This window comes from Ochotona princeps, chromosome 20 (genome assembly GCF_030435755.1).
Source record: "Ochotona princeps isolate mOchPri1 chromosome 20, mOchPri1.hap1, whole genome shotgun sequence".
NCBI classification, from domain to species: Eukaryota; Metazoa; Chordata; class Mammalia; order Lagomorpha; family Ochotonidae; genus Ochotona; species Ochotona princeps.
The window spans coordinates 35,213,336-35,223,457 of record NC_080851.1 but is presented as its reverse complement, the minus strand read 5'-3'; positions in this window follow the sequence as shown (position 1 = coordinate 35,223,457).

Sequence of the window (10,122 nt, the reverse complement as noted above, 5' to 3'; positions counted from 1 at the left end):
TCACACACCCCCCACACAATGACAGAGGAAGCAGCCCCCACCTTGTGTGTGGGTGTTTCCTTCGTGGTTTTGGTAGTTACTTGCCTGTCTCTATTTTCTCCTTCTGTTAACCCAAAAGTTCATCAGGCAGGCAGAGCTCATACAGGCAAAGGACCAAAGGTCAGGGAGGAGGAGTGTGATCCATCCAGGGACAGGAGCAGGGCCTCCCAACATAGGATCACTTACTTCGCAGATGAAGGTATCACAAAACGTGGGGCCAGCAGGTGCTTTGAATGTCAGTTAAATCCAACACAACATACTTCACAACTAGTGACGCAGACTAAAAGCGTGCGTGCGTGCGAACACACACACACACCAGGATCCATATGTACAAACGCACACGTACAAATGTACATTTCCTCGTTCTGGTTCCCTCTAGTTCATTCCACAGGCTGAAATACAAACCTACCACTAGAGGGAGCTTAGCTTCCATGAGAGCAGTGGACCGGCATGAAGGGATTTGCAGAGCTTGCACGAATTCTTCACTGATGCCAGGAAAGGACTGAGACAGAAATGCCGACTTGGGAGGCCGTGGAAGCTTCGTGAAAGCCTGCTGCACATGCCAGCTTCCCCGGGACTCTGGATTCTCAGCGCGTGCCGGATTGCTCGTGTGCCGAGTGGCCGCTCAAAAGTGGTCTCGTCATTGACTTCCTTCCTTTTCCTTTGTGTGAGAATGGTGGCCAGTTCTTGTACATTTGAGCAGCTGCCCTTAAACACAATGAGGGGTCATCACTATTTCAGACCATGAGAAGTACAAACACCAAAAAGGAACCGTTCTTGTGTTGGAGCCCTACGTGTGAAATGAATGGAAATCACTCGGCACGCTGCCTTGAATAGTCAGCTGGTAGACAGTGACTCCTTCCCTATGAATCCCTACCTACTCAGCAGGCTGTGTGTCTGTGAGATGCTCTGTGCACATTCCAAGCATGCCACAGCAGCCAGTTCCAAGCCAAAGTGCAATGCTTTTCCTTAGGAGAGATGCTACTACACAAATGTGTGAGTACCAGTTTGGGATGGAAACTGAATGTTGATTTGTGCTTGCGTAGTCTCTAAATGCTCAATGGATGGAGAGAGGCCAGATCAGACATATTGGCTGAGCAGGAGCAGGAAGGATTGGGAGGAGGGTGGGAGCTGAACAAAGAAGGACAAATGGTGTATGGCAGGCGTTGATGACCAATTTGTCAACATGTTGCAGCAGGAAGTAGGGGCAGCGATGTGGTCAGGAAAGCAATGGGCTTCAGGTGCTTGTTAGCACCTGAAAGGCAGGCCTAGACTGCAGACAGTGAGGTGGACTAAATGACAGACCTTTTCATAGGAAGGAAAAATTTACCATCAAGAGAGTTAAGTAGAGAGTAGTGAAAGGCCATGCACCAGGAGCGTAGAACGAGGCTGGCATTCTTCACCAAGCATCTAAAGGGAATGATCATTGTAGGAGGATCTTTGAGCATCACGGCTGCCGGGTTTCCTTCCTACCTGCCACTAATGAGTCTTCTAGAATCATGGAGAATAAGATGCCTTACACATGCCCTGTGCTGTAAAGTTGCACGGAGTCTCTGACAAGGTACTAAGGAAGTTTGGATGCAAAAGAAACCAATTAAATGTGTGTGGAAGGATACTAACATGGGCCTCTTCAAAGACGAAAGGCGAGCAAACATACCGCTCATCAGCAGACAGCAGGTAACCTGCTTGAACGCTTGGCATGTTAAGTATCCTGGCCCACAGGACTCTTAACAATAAGGGTATGAGATGGAGGGGCAGCCATGGAAGGGAGAAAGAAAACCTGGGTTCACTGACCAGCTCAAGGAAATGCAGCTAATTGCATAGAGGAGGGTCCGCAATTCCAGGGGACGAACAGCAGCAAGCACGCATCACATTGACCTAGATGTGAACTTGGGGAATAAGTGAAGTTTTGGGGTGGATAATGTTCAGCATACCAGCGCAGTAGCATAACAGGGGTACATATGGGATTCGGGAGGCGATGGCAGACAGGAGCTTGTCACTCATGCACCAATCCTCTGCAGGGAACCAAGAGGTGGCATTTCCTGTCTCTTCCTTTGGAATATACAGACAGGCTTGCTGCAGCTACTTACTGATGTCTTACTCCCTGGTTTTTTCCTCCCTCGTTTATTTAAAGCCTGGATCCTAGTCTTATCATTCCTTGCCTGACATTTTAGAAGGGAGGAAAGCAGACATACCCTGAAATTACATACTTACAGGTACTGCTGGTTCTGGTATAAAATACAAAAATCTGGGGCCAGCTTTGCAGCATGGTGGGCTAACCTGCCTCCTGTGACACCAGCATCCCATGTGCAATGGTTCCACTCCCAGCTGCTCATCCTCTGAGCTAGCTCCCTGCTCAAGCACCCGGGAAAATAGCAGAAAATGGCCCAAGTGCTTGGTCCTTGCCACCCACATGGGAGAGACCCAGATGAAGCCCCCAGCTCCTGGTTTTGACCTGACCAAGCCCCAACTCTTGCAGTCATTTGGGGAGCGAGTCAGTAGGTGGAAGAGCTCTCTCTCTCCCTCTTTCGGTAATTCTACCTTTCAAAAAGAAAGTTTTAATGCAGAATTCCTTGGATTGTGGTAGTGGTTGATGGTTAAGGAATAAGGGGCAAAAGAAGAGATTGAGGGAGGCGGGGGGTGAGAAAGGAGAGATTTGAAAGAGACTTCGGGATCAAGAGGGAGAAAATGGTTGGGACCTAGAAATCCAGGGATCTGGATTGTGCTGTGGCCCCTGAATGCTAGACCTGCAGAGCCAGTTGGGCCCATGGTCAGCTGTGAAGACATATGGGCAATTAGAGAGGGTTCTGATGCTTTAGTGCTTCTTGCAACCCGGTCATAGGATGTAAGAGGAACTGAAGGATGCCCAAAGTGGACTTGTCTTCTAAGCCACAGGATTAGAGCTCAAAATAAGGGGTAAGTGCATTTAGAATATGGTTTTGAACACGTGGATTCTAACACAGTGGCTCCCCATGGTTCTCAAGTGTCACTTCATTTATACCTTAAGTCTGGCATTGCCAAGCAAGTTAGTAAATTCATTAAGGGTTTATATTCCAATTGATAAAGGCTTAGTTTAAGGATTATTGAAAGTGCTGTGAAAGTGCAGTTACATGTTATGCCTGAAAGGAACATGCAGGCTATTGCTAACTCCTGATGAAAGCTGGCGTTCCCCAGAGAACTAAAACTTAGTGTTGACACACAGGGAGATCACTTCTGAAAGGCAAACAGAGAACACCTGGATGGAAGCTGCAGTCACGGAGGGTCCACTGGTGCTGGGAGGATGTGTGGCAACACAGGGAAATTTAAGGAAGTGTACCGAGGGAGCCTCATCCTAAGTTCCAGGTCTATGCCGAGGGAGAGCATCTCTGTCCCCCAGAGGCCAGAAGCTCCCCTCCTCAGGAGACCATGCACTTGAGTATTGACTCTCACTACTTTCCACTGCCAAACTTTTCATGTTTTCCTCCCTATTGCAGAACACATGTCCAAGGAAATGGAAATCCTTTCCTTTATTTCATTCTAGAATTGCCCCTGGGACCTTGCGGTCTTAATGTGAAGAGACACCCAGTCAGTGATTAGAGACCAGGATTTGGTGTGCTACTCATCTGTTTGTCATCTAAATGACAAAGGACATCCATCTATTGCTGATAACGAGCTCTGTGGTCTGAAGCCCAGAGAGGAAGGAGATTCAAAACACAGCAAAACCTGGGACACACAATGGAGTAAGTAGATGTTAAATGCTTGTCATCAGCACCAGATCTTTTCAACTTGCTGTTTAGAAATACATTTCAGGCTTCAGAAGTGGGCCATGCCCTCTCATCCACTGCCATGTGATTCTAGAATATTCACTTGATTTCTAGCAGTGAAACCAAGAGCATTTCTCGTGAAGAAAATGAGTGCTAGTATTATAGTAGCACAGTAGTCTGACCGTAGGATGTACCATCACTCATTCCGGGGAGTGCCCAGCTTCAATAGAGTAGGTGCAGCAGGCTCTGTGAATGAGTGCCGTAAATGGCAGGCAGTACTTGTTCTGGTTTGGCAGCATCAGGAACCACACATCCAGGGATACAGTGTGCTTCAGAGAGTGAACCCAAGGGAGATATCCCTCCCGGGACTGACAAACTTCCTTTTGCTTCTCTCTGGGGATAGAACTATAAAAGAATTTCAGTGGTAATAGAAAGACCATGACCAGTCTGAAGCCAGGAGCTTCTTCTGGAACTCCCACATGGATGGCAGGAACCCAAACACTTGGACCATTTTCCACTGCTTTCCCGGGCCATTACCAGGCATCTGGATAAGAAAAGGAGCAGCTGGGACTAGACCGACCCTGGAAGGCCATGACGCTGGCACCCTAATCAGCTTATGTATGAGCTCTTTGTATATACCAAGGTAAAGGAGATTCATTGAGCTAAAAACTAAGGGTGCAAAGAAATGGAGGCACTTGTAGAGCAATCAGAAGATTCTACAATTCAGGCTGGTTCCTGGCAGAAATCGTGTGGGCTCATGTTGTAATACGTCGAGCTCAGAAAACACAAATGAAAGTGTAATCTCATGTTTACGTCACAGACTAAAGAGGTTACAACATTAGATACACAGTCACATAAAATTTGTTCAACTTGCTCTGCCAGGGAGTGTTAACCACATAGGTATAAGCATTAGGTATAAACATATATTCATTATGCATATTCATTAGACAGGTAAATCAGAAGCATCTAGTCTCTAGAAAATTTTACAACAGACATGGAGCACAGACTCGGGCTGCAATTGTTCCAGAAAAATTGAAAAGAAAATGGTGACAGTGAAAAGAATACTTTTTATTTCTTTAAATTTGTTTAACTCTTCAGACATGCATAGGTGGGAAGTAAGAGAAAAGTCGTAAGAGTAAAACCATATGTTTGGGTTGTCTTTCTTAAGAATTTGGATATGTGCCCCCGAGTCAAAGGAGATGAAAAGATCAGAGATGCCACATTGCTCCTGACTCCTCCAACATGATTCTCAGATAGTATACTGAGAGTAGACAGCTGTGAGAAGACAAAACTGTCCCCAAAATTGCTACAAGATTTTTCCAGTCTTTTAAGATTATACTTTGCTGTATTTACTGATTCATGGACTCATTAGTTAATGACACACAGTGGCATTTTATCAACTTTAAGAATATAAACAGTGGCTTCATATTTTAAGAAGTATTTGATAGTAAGGAATACATAAGATTTAGTAAAATAAAATGCACGTGCAATAAATAAAATAAAAACACAATTCCACTTAGAGATTCGGAAAGGAGTAGGATTGTACATAATTAGCCCTAATCATTTAATACAAAGATTCTTAAACCAGAGCAAAGATAGTGAATTTATAATTGCTTTACCCTGCTTTCTGATGGCAGCATACTGCAGTTATACTAAATTACGGATAGATGGAAGAACTTGAGGATATTCCCATTGGAATTCTCAGAACTCTGAATGTGTTTACAACTTTTGGCTCCTTCCCAGATTCATGTGAACACTAACTGATCTGAGAAACAAACAGGCGGAAATGTGTTTGAATAGCATTCTTTTCCCATTGGGTCATGCATACCTCCATTCAGCACGACAGGCAACTGAATTCCTAAACTGGGCAGTACAAGAATACATTTTTAAAATGCAGGTGGGATTAAAGAGAATGATTTTGTACTCAAACACAAAAAGAAGGAGGAACTATGAACTTAACAGGGTCTTAAAAACACACACAGGATGGAAAAGCAAATTCCTCTAAACTACTGAAGAAAATTAGTAACACATAGATTTTATCATCTATTTCCTCCTCCTCAAAGGGATGTTTTGTTATCCACTGAAACTAAAGAGGCGGCTCTCAACAAAATTAAGGGCTCAGAAGCAAAGAATAGAAAAGGAAAAAATATAAATAAAAACCTGACATACCAATAAACCAATGAACTTCAATAGCTCATTTTATAATGCAGTAGAACAAAGAACAAAATGGATAACTCCAGATGGCGAAACTCCAAGCCCCATTCACTTAATCTCAGAGAGACTCTGCCAAGCCTTGTCCAAATAACCCAATTATTGCAGTCCAGAGTCTAGTGGAAACTCTTGCAAAATCGGCTTCCATGGAGGGTTTCTAACCATGTCTACACTCGGCTCAAAATGATCAGCAGGATTCTGTTGAAGTTTTACCTCTGGGGTCGACAGCAGTCTTGCACAATGGAAAGAAGGAAGTTATCCAGGTAGAACTCTGGATGGAAATTTAAATCAGAATCCTCAAGGCACGAGTAAGGGGGAGTCCTGCCCATGTGTGATCTAATTTCCTAAACCCTTGTCCAGGAGAAGTCAGGAATTAGGGATTTCCTAACTCTGTATTTGGCTTCCAGCATCTTGGTGATCCTGAGGCCTTTCTCCCTGCATCTGACTTTTTGTAATGACCTATGACAAGACGGATATAGGTCTACTTGGGTAGAGAACCTATAGCGTTCATTAGGGTTACATTGGAATTAAAAAAAGAAATTGCATGTGTCTCGCCAGGCCTTCTCTGTTCTTCTGCACACCCAGCTGCTTTTACAACTCTTATGGTTATTTGGACACCAGCTTAAGCAGAGAATTTGCATAATGTATTTCAGCTGCAAAGCTATTCCTAAACATGAAACTCTTGGGGGTTTCATATAAGAAGGCAAACATCAATGTAGCTCCACCCTGGCCTTGATTCTCATGTCGGGTACCTCAACACCATCCTGTTGTGCACATGAGGAGGATCACCTGAGGATAGGAGAAGCCCAGCCCGGGGAGGCCTTCCTGCTTTCCCAGTGCTGCGACCTCTGGGCTTCTGTGAGAACTTAATGAATGGATTTCATCTTCTCTTCTCATGTCTTCTGTGTTTCTGAAGCACAAATGACTATATGGAACTCTTAAATTATCAGGAAAGTACCTGTGGCTTTTAAAACATGTTACTGATTTTATTTGATATGAAAGGGATAAATAAGATGAAAAAGAAAGAGGTTCTGAATCTCCCATCCGTCGGTTCACTGCTCAAAAGCTCCCAACAGCCAGGGCTGGTCCTGCTGGAAACCAGAAATCAACCTGCATCTCCCATGTGGGTAGCAGGGACCCGAGAGCTTGGGCCCTCACCTGCTGCCTTCTGCAGTGCACATCGGTAGGAAACTGGGCTCAGGAATAGGGTCCAGCCCCAACTTGAACCCACATTCCAATATGGGATACAGGCATCCAAGTATCATGTTTTGCCCCCACATTACATGTACATGCCAGCTTCTAGCTTTTTATCTTCTTTATCCAAGTGTGTCTGACATTTCTTGCTGCAGGAAATGCCTACAACTTCAGAGCTCAGAGATAGTGTTGATGATAATCTAATGAGTGGCTCAGTCTTTGATTTCATCCGCACACGCAGATCCAGGGGTGTTCCAAAACACAGATGTTCCTCAACGTATGACAGGGTCACATTCTAAGTTGGGAGTATGCTAAGTGTCAAATGCATCCAGTACACCTGATTTAAGGAACATCACCTCCATCCTCCCTTAAGTGTACTCAGAACACTGACATCAGCCTAGAGTTGGGCAAAACCATAGAGTGTAAAGCCTGCTTTACAATAGAATGTTGAGTATCTCTTATAATTCATGGAATACCTACTTCTGAAAAACAACAGCCACACAACATAGTACAGTATTGACTGTGGCAACCAAATTGTTGTGTTGGAGCTATGGCTTGCTGAAGCCAGCCATCATCACAAGGACAGCCTATTGCATACTGCTTGCCTGGGAAAAGATAGAAATTGAAAATACAAAATACATGTGTACAGTAAACATGTGGCTGAATGATTAGTATGCCCACACTTGATAGAGCCCTGTCTGAGTTCAGGACCTGGCTCTAGAGCCTGACTCCAGCTTCCTGTTAGTGCAGGCTTTGTGAGGCAGCAGCTGATGCCCTATGTACTGATGGCAGAAGACCTGGATGGGTACAAAGACCCCAGGTTTGTGCACAGGCCTGCACCTGTACAGGGAACAAGTAGAAGGGCATGCTCTCCCCCTCTCTCTGCTCCCAAGTAATTAAAAAAAAATTGGGGACCAGCATGTGCTACTGTGGGTTAAGCTGCCATTGCTGGTTCAAACCCCAGCCACTCTGCTTCTGATCTCTCTTCCTGCTAAAGTGCCCAGGAAGGCAGCACAGGACAGCCCAAGTATTTACACTCCCAACATCGACACGGGGTGGCTGGGATGGAGCTCTTGGCTCCTGGATTCAGCCTGGCCCAGACTCAGAGATCACAACCATCTGGAGAGTGGCCCAGCAGATGAGAGCCTGTCTGTTGCTTTGCCTCACCAAATGAAAGTATATTGCTATTTCGCTGTTGGATAGTTGCACCATAATGTATCGGGGACCATTTGTATGTTTTTGTGTTTGGGGTGGCAAAGGGCAAAAGAAAGGCTACAGAAACTGAAAACTAAGGAGCTTTGCTCATTTTATTTCACTATTAAAGAGGAGAAAATTCAAAGTATCATCTTTGAGAGATCTTAGATCAAGCGGCGTGTTTGTAATACACTCTAGCATAGTGCCTTGGAACCAATGCCTGGCATTCGTCAAATTTGAATCTCACTTTTCCCACTTGCTCCTTTATTACTGAATCACTCATTTAGAATGAGTATGTCTCAGCTTGCGCAACTCTGAAACAGCGACATACTGACCACTTGGCACACAGATTATGAAGAATAAAGGCGTTACCTACAAAAAGTACTAAGAATGGTTTTTGGAAAACCGTAATCAGTCAGTATGTGTTAGGGTATCTTCATTATTATTTCATAAGTCCACATATTAAAACTCAAAATCATTTCCTAGTCGAGAAACTTTTATCTCTTTTTGGAAATTTTTCTACAACCTTCAGGTCTATTTTTCTCCTGTGGAAACTGCTGACAAGCAGGAAGGCATCTATAGAACCTTCTGGTGTTTTGGGAACATGGTTCTCTCTGGATTCTTTCCTACAATCTTTCTGCCTCAGCAAAATACACCTCTAGACACATCTGAAACTTTGCATGGCCAAGACCTCCCAGATGGGCCCAGAATGTCTTCTCCCAGCTGCCAATTAGTGTCGCAATGAAAAACAAACAAAAACTCAATGGCACCAAATGCCAATAAGGATTCAGGGAGCACACACCTGCTGGAACAGTCACGTGACCTGGGCTAGGCAGCTCTGCTGGCCCCAGCTGGGTTTTTCATGCCTTTGTGGGTGATCTGGAGGCCAGCTGATGGAGGCCGTCTTGGTCCTTCAGGGTGCGGAATGCTAGGACAGGCATGTTCTTCTCATGGTAGTGTCGGAAGTGGAAAGGAGCAAGCGGAACGCCTGAGGTCTCCCTTCTGCTTCCAGTTCACTCTGTGGAACAAGCCAGGTCAAGGGACGAGCATGTATTTCTCCACTGGGAAGAAAGGGGAGGAGAGAATATTTCTGAAATTGTTTCAGTTCACCAGACACTGTTAAGTGATCACAATCTCATTTTCACTGTGTCTGGGTGCAACTTTTATGTCCCTAGCAACAATTATAATTGTTAGGAACCCTCCTCTCCTAAAAGTTCAAGGGGAAAGGAAACACAATCTGAGATTTCTGGCTTTAGTATTAACTTTTAATATTTTTTTATTTTTAGAGACTTATTGATTGATTTGAAACACAGAGTTACGAGAGGGAAAGGCCAAGAGAGGAAAAGAGAGAGTGGTCATCTATTGGTCCATTCCCTCAAATGCCTAGGTCAAGGGAAAAGCCAGGAGCCAGGTGCGTCATCTGGGTCTCCTACATAGGTGGTAGGACCCCAAACACTTGGACCATTTTCTACAGCATATCATTCAGGCACTGGATCAGAGGTAGAGCAGCCAAAACTGGAACCATGTAGAGCCCTGGTACTACAGGTGGCAGCCTAAACTGCTGTGCCACAACACTGGTGCCCAAATGCTCACTTATTCGAATGATGGACTTGACAGAAAGTGAGACAGACGAGGTCTTCCATGTGCTGGTCTGCTTTCCCAAATGCCTGCAACAGCCAGAGCTGGGCCAGGCTGATGTCAGGAGATGGGATTCCCATCTGGAGTCACAGAGATCTGAGAG